The sequence below is a fragment of the Vicia villosa genome, linkage group LG1 (genome assembly GCF_029867415.1).
Source record: "Vicia villosa cultivar HV-30 ecotype Madison, WI linkage group LG1, Vvil1.0, whole genome shotgun sequence".
NCBI lineage: Eukaryota > Viridiplantae > Streptophyta > Magnoliopsida > Fabales > Fabaceae > Vicia > Vicia villosa.
Genome location: NC_081180.1, coordinates 180,864,321 through 180,885,483, shown reverse-complemented (window position 1 = coordinate 180,885,483; position 21,163 = coordinate 180,864,321). Strand labels below are relative to the sequence as shown.

Here is a 21,163-nt window from a genome sequence, read left to right as displayed (position 1 = left end):
TTAATCATCTTATGTTACATTTTTTGGGTGCTATTTACATGATCTGATATATCTTGTTGCTATTTACTTTATAGATGTGATCTTATATGTTTAACTATGTGTGACTACTTGTTTGTGTGATTAAATGTGGCATTTTTCAAAATTTTCAAACTAGTAATCGATTACACCAAGATGGTAACCGATTACCTATACGAATTTTTAGCCAAATCAAAAAATAATAATTAAATAGTCCCGATTGATAATCGATTACATCGAAGTGGTAACTAATTACTAGCTCGTGTATTTATATATGTTATTGTCATTTTCATTTCGTAAGTTCATTTGTTCATTTCATAAGTTCTTTGGAAATTTACTACTCATCTAAATCCTTTTCACCCAAAAGATTTTTAACTGCACCTCTTCATATTCTTGAGCAAGAAGAGAGTATAAAATCTTCATCTTCAACCTCTGATTTTCCCTAGTCGCTACTCTCTCTCTCTCTCTCTCTCTCTCTCTCTCTCTCTCTCTCTCTCTCTCTCTCTCTCTCTCTCTCTCTCTCCAAAAACCCCCAAAATCTTTGAACACTAAAATCTTTAAATTTCCGTGAATTCTCAAAGAACTTTCCATAACATGCATAAATCCCTTAGTCACAAGAAGGCTAATTTAAGCATCAATTCCTTTAGACCTCTCAAGATTGCTTGCAAATACAAAATAAAGGGAAATATTCATAATTAAGTTCCTTGAGATAAAGTTCATCACTCCTAAATATGGTAGACTATTTCCATTTAATGACTTCTCTTTTCCTAGTTTATTAAATTTTCAAGGGTTGGATATCTTTGTGTCTCGTTGTGGAGATAATTACCCATATTTAGTTAGGGTTTTCTAAAATAATTTGGAACAAAAAAGCACTAAGTTGTATTCATGGGTAAAAGGGTTGCTATTATTTTGTCTCTAGATCAGATAAGTACATGCTTAGAAATTTAGTGATGGAGAAAGAATACAACATGATTGCATGGGTGAATGGCATGAATATGACAAAAAAAACTTGTATTACACCATGTGTTGCTTTTCTTTCTAAAGCATATATATTAAGTAAAAAACAGCGTCTAGAGAATGCATCCTCTAGAATCTAGAACACCTTATCACCAGGTAATTTTATGATAGATAATAAACACCTTTATTACTTTCTATGTTATGCCTTTGTGCCAAAATCTCCCAATTATTCTCAAATTAGTGATTTAGGGCTTTAGATCTTGTATGCCTTCAATAATAAGTATCTATGAATTGGTCATATCTTGTTATGAATCGCATGTTATTGTAGAAGGATGACATTAGTGCATTACCTTATGCAAGGGAAATTAATCGTACCTTGAGTGTTGCAATGTTGACACAACTAGAGAACTCCAGCTAGAAATGAACTTTCATGATAATCAGATTGACTTGGATGTCTTTAACAAAATGGAAATCATATAGGATCCGAAAGATAAAAGGTACTAATTTTAAAGTGACAAAATTTTATCATCATTTGCTTCATCTACTTCTACTCCTCCAACATCGGTTTCTTCTCCTAAAGGTGGTGTTAGATACCAGATGATCATGGATGACCTTCGGAGTTTCTTAGTTATATGACTAAACACATTGAAGGTATCCATCAAGATTTAGAAGTAATTACATATAGATCGAACCAACTTGAGGCCTTCATAGAAGATGGTGATAAAGATGACGATGTATAGTCATGATTGGTATACCTCATGTCTTACATTTTCTTAGAACTTTAAACTTTTTGCATTGTATTTTCATTTATGTGTACTCTTAAATATGTATTATGATACTTTTATATTTGTTTCTTAGATTATGTATGCTTGGTTGTATTCTTGGTTGGTATCATGTCCATATTATCTCTACTTCCTTTTTATTCCTTTTGATAATGTTAAAAGGAGGAGAAATGTTTTGGCATGTTTTGTGTTTTTGTAAAATCATCTTTTAAGAAATCAAACACCAAAATTGCAAAACAAAGGGGGGCATATAAAATATATGGGGAGATTTTAACTTGGAACATAGACATTAAATAATATGGGTTGTCATCATAAAAAAGGGAGATTGTGAAAAAGATCTCTTCTAGGAACTTGGTTGGGTTTTGATAAAGACAACAATATCACAAGAAAAATATGAAGACAACTAAATGACCAATAGCAAAATGGAAAGAATCATCACTACAAGAAAATTATGTTTTTACGACACAAAAATTGTGACAGTTACTTGATAACTGTCGTAACTCTAATATCAAGACGCGTATCACGACGGTATACTTCTACTGCCCTTACATTTTAAAAGAATTATTAAATATTACGACGGTACAACAGCCGTCGCCCCTAAAAAAACAAGAGTTAACATCTATAACTATAAATAAATGGATTAGAGAAGTTTAGATTGACCATAATTTATTTCATAATTACTTCACTATGAATCCCATGTTATAGTTTCTCTTGTATTCAGAACTTTAGCTTATGAAATATACAAAAAAAGTTTTATCTTACTTTTTCTCTGAACGATATGTTCTTCAAATAATTTACCATCTTGATACTATTCCTTCAAAATACCAATTATTTGTTTCAAAGCTCACGCTGAAGCATTGCTACTGGCTCCATCAAAATAGTAGTATCGGTTGTTTTCTGTTTATGCTTTTGTAGGTAATCATTCACAACACAACACATTTTCTATAGCTAATGACATCTTGGGTTGTTGTCTGATACTCAGAGCTGCAAAATCTGAAGGTAAATAATATTGTTCCATGATAGTATACAAAGAGGTCAACTCAATACATTTATATCATTTTTGTGTAATTTACAATATGAACTGTGATCTATGAATTATGATATGCCTTAATGAGATTTTTAATGAAATTTTAGTGTTTTGTTTTGATACCTTCTTTCTGTCTGGATCAATTTCACAATAGATTTTGTAAAAATTACGTTGTTTGGTTCTGTTGGAAATTGCATATCCTCTTCAGTTTATTTCTCTCACAATCAAATCAATATTAAATCCTCTATTACCTTTCTCTCTTAAATAATTTCTCTCTATGTTTGTTAACTCGTATTTAGAAGAGTAAAGACTAGCCTTCGTTAACTCGTTTTGTGATTTTACACCTGATTAGGCTATACTTGTTTAAATTTAGCCGATTCTTTGTGATCCTGATTGTACTATATTGTTATTATTGACCGACAATCAGGACCGTTGAGTTCATTGTAAGTCACAGATCAATCTTCTCAACGCAGTTCTGTTCATTTTTTGGTTTTTCTTGAATTGTACTTGTGAATATTCAAAAGTACCTATTTAATAAAGAAATAGAAGTTTTATAATTGAATTACAAGTATTGGTACATGACTTTTTCTCTTTTCTCCATTTGGTGTGCAGGTAGAGTGACTGCAGATAGTGTGGTTTATAGTTTTGGAACTCTATTGCTTGATCTCTTGAGTGGTAAACATATTCCACCAAGCCATGTAAGTTTTTCTTTCCACATGGAACTATATTTTCCAATGCATATAAAGATTTGATTTCTTTCATTATGTGGATACAAGTTGAAGATGTATTTAATTACATGAGATTAGTAAAATAAATAGAAATGAAAAAGAATAGAGGGTTGAGGTTGAGACAGCTAAATTTTGCCAAGTTGAGTAGGTTGTATTAAAATATGTATATGTCATAATTTATTTTCAAACATTTATTTGATTAGAAAACTCATTACAGAGCCTGTTTCTACTGCCTAGAGAAATGCACTTGAACATATTATATAATATCTATATCTTTTTCTTTTGATGGTCAGTCTTATGAAACAAACATAATCCATTGTCATTAAAATTTATAATGTTCTTAAAAAACTAATTAATGTTATTGAAAGTTAAAAGCATCCACGTACAACTAATACAAACATTAGTAAAATCAAAATCATATTTTGATTGCCTCTCTAACGTGGGGGAACCGATAAGCCCATCGAGAGAAACCTGCACAATAATTACAAGTTAGTAAAAAAAGAACTTTCATAAGCCTTGAATTAATATTCTATTCTAATGACAAAAAAAGAAGACATTTACCAACAGAGATAATTTCATATAGATCCGAGTTAGTATGCTGAAACTGATTACAAGTATTTGAGTAATTGTGAAATTAAAATACAACTAGCTAATTCACCACTGAAATATAAAATTTCTGAGTATTAGACAACATTAAACACAGGGCTCATTCCTTGTTTTGTCTATTATATTTAATAGGAGGATTTGTAGTATTAGCCACCATTAAAAACAGGGACAATCATTGCTTAATATCTACTCACTTTCATTAAAAACTTGGATATCTACTCACTGTCATGTCTAACCTCTTATGACATGGCTTTTGACAAATCTTAACCATGCTGATAAAAATTAGAAATAAGTATTTATCCATGTCTAACATATATCATTTTTGGTGTATGTTTCTTCTTTTGATTATTATTTCTTTACTATTTGCATATTGATCTGTCCTCACAAATTGTCAGCACCACTACTTATGTTTCATGCTTTGCAACTTAACTTTACTAACTGTGTCTCATTTCTCAGACCATGAAAGACAATTCCTATTCAAAAGCCATCCATACCCTTTCCTAAGCCTAGTTTCTATTGTGGTCTCAAGTAAACATCCTCTTCCTGCCAGCTTCCAATTTTTATAAAATGAATTGTAAATAGTGCTAATGGCTTAGGTAGTTATATAGTAACTCAGCCCGGGAAATATTGTAGACCACTTGAGCTAAATCCAGGGTGTTACATGTAGTCATAAACATATTATTACATACAAATATTCCAATTTATACCATATGCATATATATACTGTCTGGACCTAGGACAGTCAGTGAAAAGAATTGACAAGTGTTATTGACTTCATTTTTTATAAATAAATCAATGGATCATAGCTATAGATTACAATGTGTTTTGTTTTTATTATCATGAAGGTTGTGTGTTATATTGTCTTGGCCTTTTTCCAGTTTCTTTTAAAGATGGAGGTGAAATAATATCTATAGATTCAAGTGTGAAGCAGGGTGGAATCATATCTAGATTCAAGTGTGAAGCAAGGAGGCTGTAGTACTCTTTTATTATCTCACAACATGGATTCAATATGTTTCTTTAACATCACTAAAGTTTTGGCTTATTACTTTTAGGACAAGTTGTCTATGTTAGATTCAACAAACTTCTCAATGATTTATATGTTTATATTTGTAATGTATATGAGTTCATAGAGAAAATGAAATCTCTAATCTTCCATGTTTCATTTAGTTCTAAGATTAATTTTAGATTTCTATTTACTTGAAGTATCAAATGTCAATCACAAGGTTAATCATTAACTAACACTATTCTTGAAATATGTTTATATACTTATTTCCCTATAAATAATTTTTATTTATTATTCATATGCAAATATTTGTAACAAGTATTACTACACATATTTACAAGAAAATATAAACTACTAAATATGAGTTTTAAAGATATTTTGAATGTCTCGTTTCGAATTTAATAGCTATAGTTGGCACCTTATATATATATATAAAATTAATATATTTAGCGGGGGTTATAAACCCCTTGTAGTTAGTTTTAAAAAAAATATACATTGTATTTAGACTTCGCGACGGTTAAAACCGCCGCAATAAGACTAACGACAGTTTGCACGACTGTTTTTTAAACCGTCGCAAAACAGGTTGGGGACACACGATTCTGCAACGGTACTGCAACCGTCGTAGATTGTAAATTGTGGCGGTTTTAACCGTCGTAATATGTCAAAATAACCGTCGCAATCTATTATTTTTCTTGTAGTGCATCTAAGTTATGGTTAAGTATATATTTATCTTTGACATATTGTCATTCAGCTTATATATCACTTAAAAGTCTGAAAAATACATCAGTCAAATATAATCTAACTTATTTCCAAATCTAAAAGGGTAGAGACCGTTGAAATATGTGTTAAAATTATGTTTTTCAAAAGACTATATAGTGGTAACCGATTACCATATAGAGAGGCAAAAACTCATATTGTTAATCAATTACCCTATACCACTAACCGGTTACCACCCATTAAACTTCAATTTTTTCAAATAGAGGCATTAGGTAATCGACTACCACAAAAGCGTAATCAATTACCACATGGTCAGGCATATTTTATGAAAAACATGGTTATGCTAATGGTTCATGGTGCAAATCTAAATTATTGTCTTGGTTCATGTGTGTGTGTCTATATATATATATATATATATATATATATATATATATATATATATATATATATATATATATATATATATATATATATATATATATAGGGGTGGGGCAAAACGGGTCGTGGCCTGTCGGCCCAGTTCGCGCACCCGCCAAAAAATGGGGGGGGGGACGGTTGGGTTGGAATTTTGGGTCCGTCGCCCGCCAAAATCCGCTATTTTTTAGTTAATTCTAATAATTCTAATTATTAATGATTTTATTTTATACATTTATTTATGAATATATGCAATTTTTTAAAGTAAAATTTGTTTAAAAGATGCTTTATAAAAAAATTCTAAAAACTATGTGAAAAATCTAATTGAAATGTAAAAGAAACTATTAATCTATTAAAAAATGAAAAATAAATAAATAGACGGGCAAGCCCACCACCTTGGCAGGGCGGGCTAGGTTCTTATGCCTATTTCAACTTGGCGGGCTTGCCAGCCCCGCTATTTTTTTGGCAGGCATATGGCAGGGCGGAGGGGGGGGCGGGTAGCCCACTTTGCCACCCCTATATATTACTTAAAAGTCTCAGAAAATATTAGTTAAACATAATCTAACTTATTTCTAAATTTGTGCAAGCTCTTGAACTGTGTTAAAGTGATGTTAGACCACATGTCTAAACATCTGACTTCTAAAGAGCTTTGAAGAAGAGGTCTCTCTGTAATTGCAGTGTATCTTTGATATATTTATATGTTTGCAGTTTGTACAAAGTTTACATGTTCTCATGTAGCTTGTGTTGTGGTTTTATTCCTATCTCCAGGATTTACTTTGCTTTGATTGTTTTAGCCAAAATTTGTCAAAGGGGGAGATTGTTAGATCCATTGTTTTATGATTAACATAAATTTTGCTAAAACATGGTTCTTAATTGGTGCAATAGAGTCTGTTGTTACTATTTTTGACAGATGTTGTGACATGTTACACCAGAACATCATGACAGTACAGCTGATTTAAATCCTTGAAGATTTGGTTGAAAAATATGAGATTCTGGAAGATTCTAGTACTCGTACAGGCGTAACCAATCAAGGATATTTTAGGAATAATACATATTTGATTTGGTTTCATAAAAAGGATATTGGAGACTTTTTAGGAAACTTTGATTTGATTTGTTCCTATTTTTGTGTGAAGATCTTGCAGCTGATTTAGAAGGAGATGATTGGATTTGATTCAAGATTCTAAGCTCATACTGCAAGAGTCTATAAATAACGACTTGCTAAACCTAAAATAGCAACCATTCACAACAAGAAATCGTGGGTGCAAATAAGGGTTTGGGGGTTTTGAGAGTACTTCAACTTCTTTGTGTTTGTGTGTATATCACTCATGTATCTTTTGATACATTGAGGTAGATTGATTGTTCTCACTCATGAGCTTTTAGGTAAAGAGTTGAGTATTGTTCATTGTTCTCACTCATGAGCTTTTAAGCAAAGAGTTGAGTATTGTTCTTAGTTGAAGCTTTTAAGCAAAACTAAGTATTGTTTATTGGAAGTGTAATCTTATGTATTGCCACTAGTTTGTGACTGTTTTTATCATTGAGGTGATTGGTAGGAAGTGAGAGGGGATCTCATACATAGAGGGTTCTAGGTAGAAGTCACACAAGATAGTGATTAGGCGAAAAGTTGTAAACTGGAATTGTTTAGGCTTTGAACTAATATTATCATAGTGGATTTCCTTCCTGGCTTGGTAGCCCCCAGAGTAGGTGACGTTGCACTGAACTGGGTTAACAATTGATTGTGTTCTTTTACCTTCTGAAGTTTAATTCTGCGTAGTTTCTATTTTGGTAAAAGTGTTTTATGTCAGCAGATGATGCTATAACATTTGTCTTGACATTGTGTTAGTGTTAGGACATCAGTCTTGACATCTGTATTACAAGTGCCAGAATTTTAAAGCTTATCATCAAATATTACATGAATTGATTATTCAATAATACGTGTCTCAATATTATCTACTCTATAGCCTTTTGAGTGTTCAGAGTATCCTAACATGATACATTTTTGTGCTTTAGAATAAAACTTGTTAAGATTCTCCGTAGTGTTCAGAATAAAACAATTACATCCAAATGGATGGAAATATGAAATATTGGGTTTCTTATTCTTATATAATTCATAAGGATTCTTACCCAGAATAGGTCTGATAGAGATTTTATGATGAATGTAACAAGTTGTGTTAACAGCCTCAACGCTCGATCTAATTCATTTACCACGAACGGTAATGACACGGTCATTTTCAAAGATCTAATTCGGTTACTACGAACGGTGCCGACACGGTCAACTCCCAGAGATCTAATTCTATCATCACGAACGGTGTAGACACGATCACTGACTTTCCTAGTCTAATTCAGTTACTACGAACGGTGCTGACACGACAAAAAGATCTAATTCTATCATCACGAACGGTGTAGACACGATCATCTTCCAAAGTCTAAAACAGTTACTACGAACAGTGCTGACATGATCAATCTCCAATAAATCTCCTCTCAAGACCTGGATGGCATATTTAAGCCCATCTCCGACAAAAGTCCCTACTTCAGCTAGGGCAAATTTCTTGGTATTCTAGTGTTCAATCATCTTCCACCTTCAGATACCGACCGGCATACAGATCACTCTACATCTTCAGGTTTAAGATAATTGAACAGGGGCAGCTGTCATACCCCAAAATTTGCCGTCATATATTTGCAAATGTCATTTTATTTCAAATAAGTGACATAGCCCAGTTGGTAAGGATTTGAGAGTAAGAGGTATAAGAGTGAGAGGTACCGGGTTCAAATCTCACTTCTAACAGTTTTCCCTTTTATTTTGTTTCTAACCTTAATTTTAATTTTATTTCCACTAATTATTAAAAATCACAAAAAAAATAACTTTTTTTATATATTTAGATATTATTTTCGTATTTATTTAATTATTATTTTTAAAATACTATTTTTTTTTTTACTTTTTCCATTTTATTCATAAAAAATATCAAGAAAAAAATCATAAAAATAAAAAAGGTTTAAAAAGATTTGTTTTCTGTTTAAATGTTGCATTTTAGGATAGTTTTCTATTTTTAGAAAAATCTTCATAATTAATTAAATATTTCAACATTTAAAATCAAATTAAATTTGATTTAAACGTTTGATTGTATTAGTTAATAGGTCGATTATTTCCTTTTTACGTTAACCTAATTTTGTACTATAAAAATGCATTTTGTTCTTCATTGTAATGAACTAACTCGGCTAACCCTTATTTTTCTCAAAAACCTCTCTCACACGTACATACACCAAAAAAAAAAACTCTCAACAAAACCTTGTTTCTAACACCACCATAGCGTTCACTGTAACTTCAATTTCCTCATCATTCATCACATACTACTTACCACAAAATTTTACTCTTCAATTGCATCGCCATATACATAACTAACAATTTCCATATTGACCCTCTCATGTATAATTTTACATTGCACATAATTCTTAACACCAAAACTAAACATCGTCACTTTCATACCTTCAATCTAAACTTTTTTCCATGACAACCATCAACCTCACTCATAAACAAAACTGTAACCATGAACTCACCAATAACCTCAACAAAACCATGTCCACAAGAATTTGAAAAAAGCAGTAACATGTAAATCTAACAAAATCTATTTTCTGTTCTCTGTTAATTGCAGTAACACAGGTTGGTAAAAAAAAAACATGGAAGAAGATACCCTCCACCAAGCCCCTAAGATAACGTGCAAACACATTGCTACCGCCGTCAACAACACACGCAAAGCAGACGCTGCCGCTCCCACAATCGATGAGCAGCCACTGCACGGCCGACGACCTCGCGATGCGTCTGATCCGGAATCCTCCAGCCACGAGCGGCATCTCCGCCGCCAAATCTATTCCGGCCGCTCTCCAAATCAGCTCCGCCATGACAACACGACGTGAGACCGCCATCAAATTCGTAGCCATTGACAACCGGATCTATGAGGTAGCTCGATATCCTTTGCTTTTCACTTGATTCATGACCTGGATTTGTTTTTTTTTGAAATTTTGAGATAGAAGTTTGTTTCAATCGGTCGATGATGAAGGGAGATTAAAGTTTCCATTTTTCTTTGTTTATAAACTTGTGCTTCATGGGTCTGTACAAAAGAGAAGAGTTTCATGTCTACTGCAATAGAGAGAGACAACCGTTTGCCTTTAAAACAGGAAAAAAAAAAAAGAAAAAAGTGTTTTTTTTAAGTTTGAAAATGTCAATAACTTTGCTAGTGTAATTATCATGGTTTTTGTTATTACTAATTGTTTAAATTTGTTTAAAATCTAGCCTAAAAAATAGTGTCATACGTGACACTTCTAGAAATTCTTAGGTGAGCTTTTTTGTTTATCATTTAATTATTATAATGATTTTAATTTTTGTTTTATATTTAATTTTATTAATTTAATCAACTAATTATTCGTTTTAGTTTAGATTAATTAATTTTGTTTCTTTTCACTAAACCATATAAAAATATAAAAATGTTTTAGTTAATTTGCTCTTTTAATTTAATAGTTTCTTAGATTTTTTTTAATTAATTTTTTGATTTATTATTAATCTTTCGTCATTATGCATCATTTTTTATATATATCTGTGACTAACGTTATTTTCATTTTTTGTGAGGTACTACACTTGACGCTTTCAGATTATTTTTATTAACATTTTCAAGTTATTTAATTTTGCACACTTAATTGTTTTATTTTCATTCGGTTGTTGTAATAATTTCCTATCCCCATTCGTTTGTCCATTTGTAATCCCCTCCCCGAAGCCCTGTAATAGCTAGGACATTTTACTTTCTGCCTTTATTTTTCTGTATGATATTATATGCTTGCGTGTGTTAGTAATTTAGGGCGTGAAAAGAAATTAATCTCAATCGTAGATCACTAACTAAAAGATTGAATATTCGAATCTAACACACATGATTGATGCACACACTCACCCCTAGGGTACGCCCCTCTTGGTTGCCTTCGATCATATGGTCATGTCCCTCGAATATGGAGGTACTTTAGCAAACGATGACCCTCGTGAAAATATCATCATAAAAAGATCTTAGTCCCTAAACGTCCCTCGGAGTTGCCTACGGTAAAAGATCTTGTCCCTCTGAGCCCCTTCGGAAAATGATGATAGTCCCGCTAAATTGCTAAAGTATCTCTATTTATTGCTTTCAATGACCATCGATGACCCTTCGATGACCCGCACGTCCAATATAACAAGGACTACCTACTTCTATATAGTACGGATAGTCCTGGGAACTTTAAAAATTACAGAAAAAGATCAATCAATTAGGGTAGTGCTCTTAAACTGCCTAGCTCAATAAAAACATCTTTTCAATATTCTTTCAAAAAAACTAAGGCTACGCATTTACGCTAAAGTCCTTATACTCCTTTTCAACTCAAAACAAACAAACATGAGCTAAGCAAGTTAAGAGCCCGTAGATAACTACGGATGAAAAGGGTGCTTACACCTTCCCTTTTCATAACCTACCCCCGAACCCGTTTTCTTTTTCAAAAGGTCTTTTTCTGTACTTTTTACCTTTCCTAACATTGGACAAAATAAAAGCCGGTGGCGACTCATGCTCACCGCAACATTGTTGCATATTAAAAATAAAAGTCAGTTCACCGAGTTACAACTTGTTTAAACATAATCTTGTCTTTAGAGTCTTAAGCACTTGGTCTTCAAATCTTCAAAGCCTAAGTCTTTAGAGTCTTCAGAACTTGTTCATCCAGAACCTTCTCTTTAAAACTTTAACACTTGGTCTTTAGAAACTTTGTCTTTAGAATCTTCAGAACTTGTTCATCTAGAACCTTGTCATACCCTAATTTTAACCCCCCATGAGATGTCTTACCTTAAGGCTTTTTATCAGATCAAAACAGACACTCAGAACAGTCACTTACTCACCTGGTACTTAATCGAGGATGTTCAAAGACAAGAGAGCTCAGGCAAAGGATCAATCAATAAAAGGATTAGTCTCCAATACAATCATAGGAATCAAAAGCTTCATTCTATTCACCTATGATTGATTAAGACACCAGTCATCAGGACTCAGGTCTGCTCAGATCACCAATCTAGGGTTTTGAGCCCATCAAGGACTAAAATCAGGGATCACATTTGGGAAACCCTAAAAATCCCCAAGACATCCATCATTTGGTTCAAATATCTTCAGTTGGTTCATATGATATTATCCATTGGACATTACACTTCAATTCAATATCTACAATCATCAATTTCATCTGGTCGACAATTAGGGTTTTTGACCTAATTCACTTGGACAGTTGACTTTTAATCAGGACATGGGTCCACAACTTAAAACATGACTCAAGAGCTTCTATTAACTCAATATAATCCATTCATCTCACTCATTTAAGGAGAAGAACTTGATTCATTACCAAAGCCCAAGATTTCACTTCATCTGGAAAAAGTCAACTGTACAAGATCACCTTTGACTTTTAGGGTTTTGGGTCAAGACATGACTCTTAAGGATCAACATCATCAATATATGATTATTGAAGTCATTTGACCAAAGAAAATCAAGAAGATCAATCAAGAATCAAAAAGTCAAAGATTGACTTTTCATACTTAGAAATTTTTCTAAGTGTTTAAAGGTCTTTTTTTCAAAACTTTGGAAGAGAATATCTCAAAATTTCAAGTACAAACTGATAAAAACTTCCAACATCAAAGTTGTAGATTTTGATCCAATGAACAACTTTGTCACATGTGATTTTTTGGCTAGAAATCAACCATTGAAGAGATATGGAGCTTCAAAGTTGCTGCCTTCACAAAACAAGCAAAGAAACCCTAGTTTTCTTCAAACTTTATGGGACTTTTTCACTAATTTCCCTAAAGATTTTGGGCAAACACCAAACTAATGAATTGAATTACATGTTAAGGGCTTTCCAAATTGTGCTCAACCTTCTCCAAATTCATCTTGAGCTAAGAGATATGATTGATCAAAGTTAGGCATTTGAAGTGAAATTATAGGTCATGCATAAGTTTGAAATTGGCAATTTTGTGCAAAGTGCTTACACTAATTGGTACCTCTAAACCTCAGAAACATTTCAAGGATAAGAGAGGATCGTTTGCATCATTACACAAATATTTGAAGAGAATCTTCCAAAACCAAAACATGTGATTATGTAATGATTGCATTTTGAGAATTTATGGCCAATTGGTGAAACATCAAGGAATCTTTCCCTAAGCCAATTGGAAGCCATTCTGCATCAGATTTGTCCCCTATGATCAGAAGAGATCAATGGATGGGGAGCTAGCTCGAAAACACCATCATTGCATCTTGGAGATTCTTTGAATTTCTTCATGGCCAAGAAACCAAAACTCCCTCATTAAGCAAACTTACTATCTCCAATTGCTCTAAACATTTTGCCTATAAATACAAGTGAATACCTCAGTATCAAACACACCAAAGCAACTCAATTCCTTGCTTTCTCCTTCTCTCTTTCATGCTTATGGTTTTTCAAAGTTCTTTGGCAAGAAGAATCGATTTCTTCAAACCAGAGCTCTTCTTTGGGAAATAAGCATTCTAACATCTCAAGGAGGTTCATTTGAGGTGATCCAAGCACCTGGATCACTTCTGTAAGTGGAGGAACACCATAGCCACTTTCATTTTGAAGCTCGAGCAGTTGGAGGTCTATAGCATAATTCAAGAGGTGTCAAGCGAATCTAAGCACATCAACATGTTCCTAGAGGTGTAGTGAAGCTATTCAGATGCCTGCAACACATCTGTAACCACAGAATCACCAACCTCTATGTCCACTTGAAGCTCAAATAGAAGGTGTCGAGTAGAGCAATTCTGGAGCATTCAAGGTGCAATAAGTATCCAGTTAGCATCACTGAATCCCCAGGAAGCTTTTAGGATCATTCATACAAGCCCAGGTGTTCTCTATCATCCTCACGACCTCCACTTTCAGAGGTATTTTTTCAAACTCCAACACTCTAATTTAAGTACTCTTTACAATATATCTCGATACTAGTTTGTTCAGCATCATCAGAGGAATAAAAACCCTCTATCATCATCCATTTATCTTTCAGTATAGTCATTTAATTTGAATTTCAAATTTTAGGGTTCTTCGCGTTTTTTAGTTAATTCATTAGATGTAGTTAATATAAATCTGTGTTAGTTATATATTTGAGTTCGTAAGGAAATTTAGAGTGAAATCCATGTTTACATCACCCTGTTTGGTTGAGAATTGAGCAAGTTAGCAAATTCAAAATCTTCAAGCTTGAGGTTGAAGACGACCATGACTGTGGCGCGCAAAATTCAAATCCAAGGGTAGAGTTTATTTTATTTTGAATGGTATGCGTTTTATAAACGAATTCATCGTTTGCCCTAGTGGCCTCACATGCGCTCTTAGTCTCCTCATGCCTCAAGTCTGGGGTTCAAATCCCTCTCGCCCCAGACTTTTTGATCCTTTTATTTTTCAAAGATTTCCAACTCGTTTTAAAACAAAACCAACTACGCGCATGTTATAATCACCAACTGGCGTTTGGCCCAGTGGTTCTATTTTGAGTGTGTGACTATGAGGGCGTGGGTTCAAACCCTCCAAGGGCCAAAACTATTTTTTTACACTCATTTTCTCTCATTTTTTCACCAACTTCACACAATTATTTAACCAATCAAATTAATTCATTTTCACTTCATTTTTCACACACTTATCAATTAATATATGTATTTTATGAATAGTCAAAAAAATCACAAAAAATATTATTTATTTCATGTATTTTTATTAGGTTAAAAATGGTGTGTTTTAAGTATTTTAAAAATATTAATACATGATTTCCTTGAATTTTCAAAAACCTAATCTCTCATAAATATTTTAGTGATAAAACCCTAATCATTTAGGTCTTAATAAGGTATAGATTTTGTCTTTACCCTAATTAAGTTGACTTTTGTCAAAATTCAAAACTGTTTTCAAACTTCAAATTAAACAAGACAACCAAGGTTCTCAGACAACAGAACTTTACATCTTTTCTTTCAACTGTTTCTCATAAACATTAAATCATTTTTAATGGGCATCTAATAGAGTGTAAGTCCCAACGGAACTTATATGATTTGCAAAGCATATTTATCTTTATGATTCCAATGCGACGATACCCTAAGTGAAGGTGATCATACGATGACAGATGTCAAATATTTTATTTAAATTATAAGTGTTACAGAGCAAATGTGTTTGATGTCAAGTAACATCTTAAGGGTGAATATGTGTTTTCTACATGATTTACTTTATAATAATAATAATAACTAGTATATAACCCGCGCGTTGCGCGGTTGACCCATAATATTTTATTATTATTATTATTATTATTATTATTATTATTATTATTATATATAATATTTTAAACTTCAAAATTTTAGATTATTGATTTGTTTGTGGATTTTTTTAAATGATTTTATTTAAGTAATTATTATATGTAGTTTTATAAAGAGATATTTGAGAAAAAGTTAAATTTTAAAAATAATATAGAGGATCACTTTATTATATATGTTTATAGAATTTTTTTTCTAATGAGTTTATTAATATTATTTTATATATGAGTTTATTATAATATTCGAATATTATTATAGAGAATTTTCATTGATTGATAATGTCATTAGTATAGTAAAATAGAGTTTTTTTTTTTTTTAGAGTTACAATATAAATTGATAAATAATCATAAATAGTGAGAAAAATATTTTAATATTTTTAATAAGTCATTAATGGTTTAATAGGAATGTAGGTTAGTATTACAATTAGAAAGAAATAAATTAAATATTATCAATATGTACTAATTATACAATAAGAATCTTGATTGTTAGAAATAGTTTGTCATAAACGAATATAATTTGTTTATAAAGAATGACAACATCAAAGTGGAAGAAGTCATAATCTATTTGGTATGGTTATATTCGAAAGAAATAATAAGTGGGAGGCGAAAATTAAACAAAAATAATAATCTTGGTATGGTTATATATGGACGAAATCCTATGTATTATTGTTATAGAAATTTGGTTATCCAAATGAATGAATGATTGCAAAAATCGTATATTTTAATAGCAATTCTAAAAGAATATTATTATTCATAGACGCCTACAAACTTTTAAATTGGAGGGCGGATAATTGGAGGGCTGATAAGTTTATGTGCATCTTTATTATAAGAATAAAGAACAACATATATTTATATTCTAAAGAAAACATAAGTAATACCGTTCTAGAATTGCGAAGAAGGAGGAAGGAAATTAAATTAAAAAAATTAAAAATCAATACAAAAAATAAAAACATCTTAACATATGCATATATATTATTGTTTCTGGGATTTAGATTCTCTAGATGATTGTAAGAGACGTATATTTTGTGCCGATTAGACTCTCATTTAAATTGTAAAACCTGCAAAATTATAATTAAAAATTATATTAACATAAGCATATATATTATTGTTTCTAGGATTTAAATAAAAAAAGACGAAGGAAATTAAATTTAAAAAATTAAAAATCAATACAAAAAATAAAAACATCTTAACATAGACATATATATTATTGTTTCTAGAATTAGATGATTGCAAGAGACTATATTTCAACATTGATGCTAAGATTGTTAATTGTAGGAACTTGTGCCGATTAGACTCTCATTCAAATTGCAAAACCTACAAAATTATAATTGGAAATTATATTACAAAATATGAATATGAGTATAAATTAATTTGAATATGATCAAAATAATATATATGAAATAAATTTAAATATGATCAAAATGATAAAATAAAATTTATTCGGAAAAACATGGACATAAAATAGATTTGAATAGATGTAAAAAAGATGAAACCATCCAAGAAATTTTGGATTAGAATATTAGATAAAGATACAAACATCAATTCTTTTTTTGAATCGGCGTAGAATAGTAGATGATTGTAAGAGACATATGTTCCATGTTTTGTTAGGTTATGCACGAATTCTAAAATATACGTGTGAGGAAAAAAGTGACAAAAGTTTATCTATTTAAGGTAGAAAGTGGAACAAATTTATCGGTTTCAGAATAATAAAATGATATTATTATTGGCCGTTTCATAAAACTATTCATTTTATAAATATTAATTTTTGCAATAATTATAAAAATTGTAACTGATTTTTGTTCCAAAAATGAATTATAATTAAAATACAATGATGATAACATTAAAAACTAAAAAGAAAAAAATATTTGCATATCATATTATAAAGTATTAAAATAAAATGTTAATAAATTTTAAACTATTATATCAGTTAATATTTAATTCTTTTTTAAATTATTACTTATATAATATTTTTTCTACTTCAATTCTTTAACATATATATATTTTTTTATATTGTTAGATAATTGTTTCATTTATTCCTCATAAATTTCTAATAATTAAAATGATTTGTTACTTTATATAAACTCTAAATTACTACATTTTTCTAAAAATCTGTGTAAAATAGTTATTAATAACTTTATTGATATTAACCAAAAACATATTATTTGTAGAGTTTAAAAATAATATTACATCAAAATATACCTTTTAAGATTTTTTTTTTATTTTATCACTTCAAACTTCGAATTTTGAAATTTATTTATTAATAAAATTTATATTTGAATACAATATTTAAATTTTTTTTATATCATATTATAAAGTAATAAAATAAAATGAATACAATTATTTAACATATGTATTTTTGTTATATTGTTAGATAGTTATTTAATTTATTCCTCATATATTTTTAATAATTATTAATATAGTGTTAAATATTATAATTGGGTGCATAATAGATAAATAGTGATAATTTTTATAAGTAATAGTATTTTTAATTGTGGTAGTTCAATATTATATTATATAATATTATTATTATTGTTATTATTATTATTTTATTATTAGATGAATATTATATTATAATTTATTATTTATATTATTATTATTAATAGTAGTGGTTGAATATTATATTATTATTATTATTTAAGTTATAAGTATAACTATTATTATTTTTATTATAATTTATTACTTATATTATTATTAATAGTGGTGGTTGAATATTATATTATTATAATTATTATTTTAGTTATAAGTATAACTATTATTATTTTTTATTATAATTTATTATTTATATTATTATTAATAGTGGTGGTTGAATATTATATTATTATTATTATTTTATTTATAAGTATAATTATTATTATTTTTATTATGTTTATTATTATTATTATTATAGTTATTATTATTATTATTTATTTTCAATGTAGGGACAAATTAGTAAAAATACAATTAGGGTTTGTGTTTAGAGTTGCTAAAATTTGCATACATATCATTGCATAACAGGTTTCCAGACAACGAGCTTCTCATTTTCTGCCTCAAATCCCTAAAGCTTGATACTTACAACTCCTTTGTGGCTTCGTTAGAATCTTCTTCTTAGAAGTAATCTGTAGTTCAGATACGAACGCTTGGTTTGGTTTCCTATCTGGGGCACTTGGTCAGTCGATCGATAATTGCCAACCAGTCCGAGATAAGGTACAAGACCTGATTGATGCAAAGGTTATCATATTCACACCTGCAGGCCAGATTTGAAGTTCTCCCTCGACTCAATGGACCTTCTGAAGCAATAAGTCCATACGGAGAAAATCTCCTCAATGTTGGCAATTCGTAATTTCTCATGCATTTTCATGCGTAATCTTTCTTGTTCTTGTTCAATACTGTCTATATGCAATACTTGTTTGTTTTTGAACTATAATAACGATGCATTGGATGTGTTTGTCTTGAAAAAATTCATTCGCTCTCGCTCTAATATGTTCTTATTTGTTTGTGATACCAAACTCTCAATGATAAAGCATGATGACTCTGAAGGGAGAATGACGAACACATAATACCAATAATCTCAAATGGTGTGCTTTCGAGTAAAACCCTGTTGACGATGTACAGGCTTTGTTTCAAATTCCCAAACACTAGAGATATAAGGAAGTTAATCCCTTGCCAACCCCTTTTGAGCCTTGAAGTAGGAGTTTCTTTTCTATACGAAAAAACCCTCACATTTAACCTAGGGGCAGGGTAGTGTTCAGTTAACCTGATTGGGTGTTCAAAATTCAGCAGGACCACGCATCTGAGGAAACAATAATGGTTATCCTTCAAAAGGTTCAGGAAAGTCGAGGCCGCAATGGTCACCTCTCGCGTAATAAGAGGTCAAATATGACGATACAACAACGACTGTCCCTCGTCGACCAAGAAATGAGGTAGTCACAATCTTTCCAAAAAGACGTCTCAGGATCATATGACTTGCTCAAAAAATAAAAAGAACGAATTTAAAAAAAAAAAAGAGAAAAGAAAGCCCGCTAAGTCAATAACTTGAAAACAAATGACTAAGGCAAAAGTCAGGGCATCCCGCTGGACTTCAAACTCAGAATTCAAAAGAATTTGTCCAGGCAAAAGTTAGGGAAACAAAAAAGATCCTCAACAAAAGGGGCAAATTCGTGTGTCTATAAATTCAAGATCGTGTGATCAGACGCCAAGAATAAAAGATAAGTGACTGACATGTCCAAACACCTTGTCGATTCCTCAATCATCTCAAACTCCTCTTGAAGGATGAATGCTCGCGTCGAGTTAACTGAACTTAGGTTGGAGAACATCACGAAGGGGGTGGGCACCAATAAAATTTTGAGCCTATATATCTTTTTTTTTCTAAAACCATTAACCTGGCCACGTTACAACCCTCAAAAGTCCTAATTGAAGCAGGGTTAATTTGAAAGCATACTATAACGAGAAAACGGTAAACCGACTCCTAGGAGTTTTGCTAAAACAGTTGAGTTGGTATCACGCCACTTTTCACAAAATCGATGTTTTGACATCCTTTCAAAAAATATATTTCAAGACAAACATGAACTTTTCATTAGATTTATATTTCTCATACTAAACATTCTTTGCATATGAACAAGTACTTGACACCAGGAAAACTTCCATCATGAGCTGCAGATGAAAAGTTTAACCCTCTCAAGGGACAAGTTGTCTTCGGAACTCCGTTGAGTTCGAGCATGAACATCTCAAATTATAATCACCCTCATGGGCACAAAAACGGTTGAAATACCCCATGGACTAAGCGTTCAGATATTCGGGGCAATCAAGCCAAGATTCAAAGGATCTCTCAAAACTGCTGAAATTACCAGGAGCCTTCACCCAAGCACAACTAGAATTACCTCCAACCCTGATCAACCAGGGGCATGATTCCTAAGTTCATGATACAGGGGCATGTTGCTTATGATAGCACGAATATCAGAAAGTCCCCCGATAGATAAAGCTGCAGAGACGTCTCGTACGCCCGACTCAGTCAGTCAAAAGCTTGTATATACAAGGGGCATGACATATCTCATTCATCAGGGGCAATCAAGTCAAGATTCCGAGAATCTCTCAAAGATGCAAAAAACAATCAGGAGCATGTATCCAAGTAAATCTTAGTCTATTTCCAATCAACATGGGGCATTGTCCTGGGCCAATGATTACGAGGGGCATGACGCCCATAGTGCACATCTCATAAAGTCCTCACGAGGCGAATCTTTCCAAAGTCCTTACTAACTGGGGCAAATCTATGCAAGTCCAGTTTGACAGCTTGATCAATACTCAGTAGGGTGCCCTAAATCGAATGGTAGTTACTACAATACTGGGGGCAATTTTCAAGACACCCATGTCTCCCCACAGAGTCGGGTTCACAAGATCATATCCCCACAAAGTAATCCTCAATGAAGATATCTTTGAACATACTCGTCCCGACAAAGACATGGCTCCCCACTAGAGTTTACATCTTCAACACCACCGGTTCTCCGACACGTTGCTCTTCTCCAACATGGCTTACTAATATCTTTATCTCCAGTCAGGGTACATCAAATTACTGGTTATCCCCAAGCAAGAATCATAAATTCCCAGCTGAGCATCTTCAAAACAAGA

General features: G+C 31.6%; 1 long non-coding RNA gene across 1 annotated transcript; it reads left to right on the top strand.

Moving 5' to 3' along the window:
• Positions 1–2,572: 2,572 nt before the first annotated feature.
• Positions 2,573–5,232, top strand: LOC131620894 (uncharacterized). The gene is made up of 3 exons (XR_009289342.1): positions 2,573–2,753; positions 3,394–3,479; positions 4,994–5,232. It is a non-coding gene; the product is annotated as an uncharacterized LOC131620894 (long non-coding RNA).
• The last annotated feature ends 15,931 nt before the right edge of the window (positions 5,233–21,163 follow it).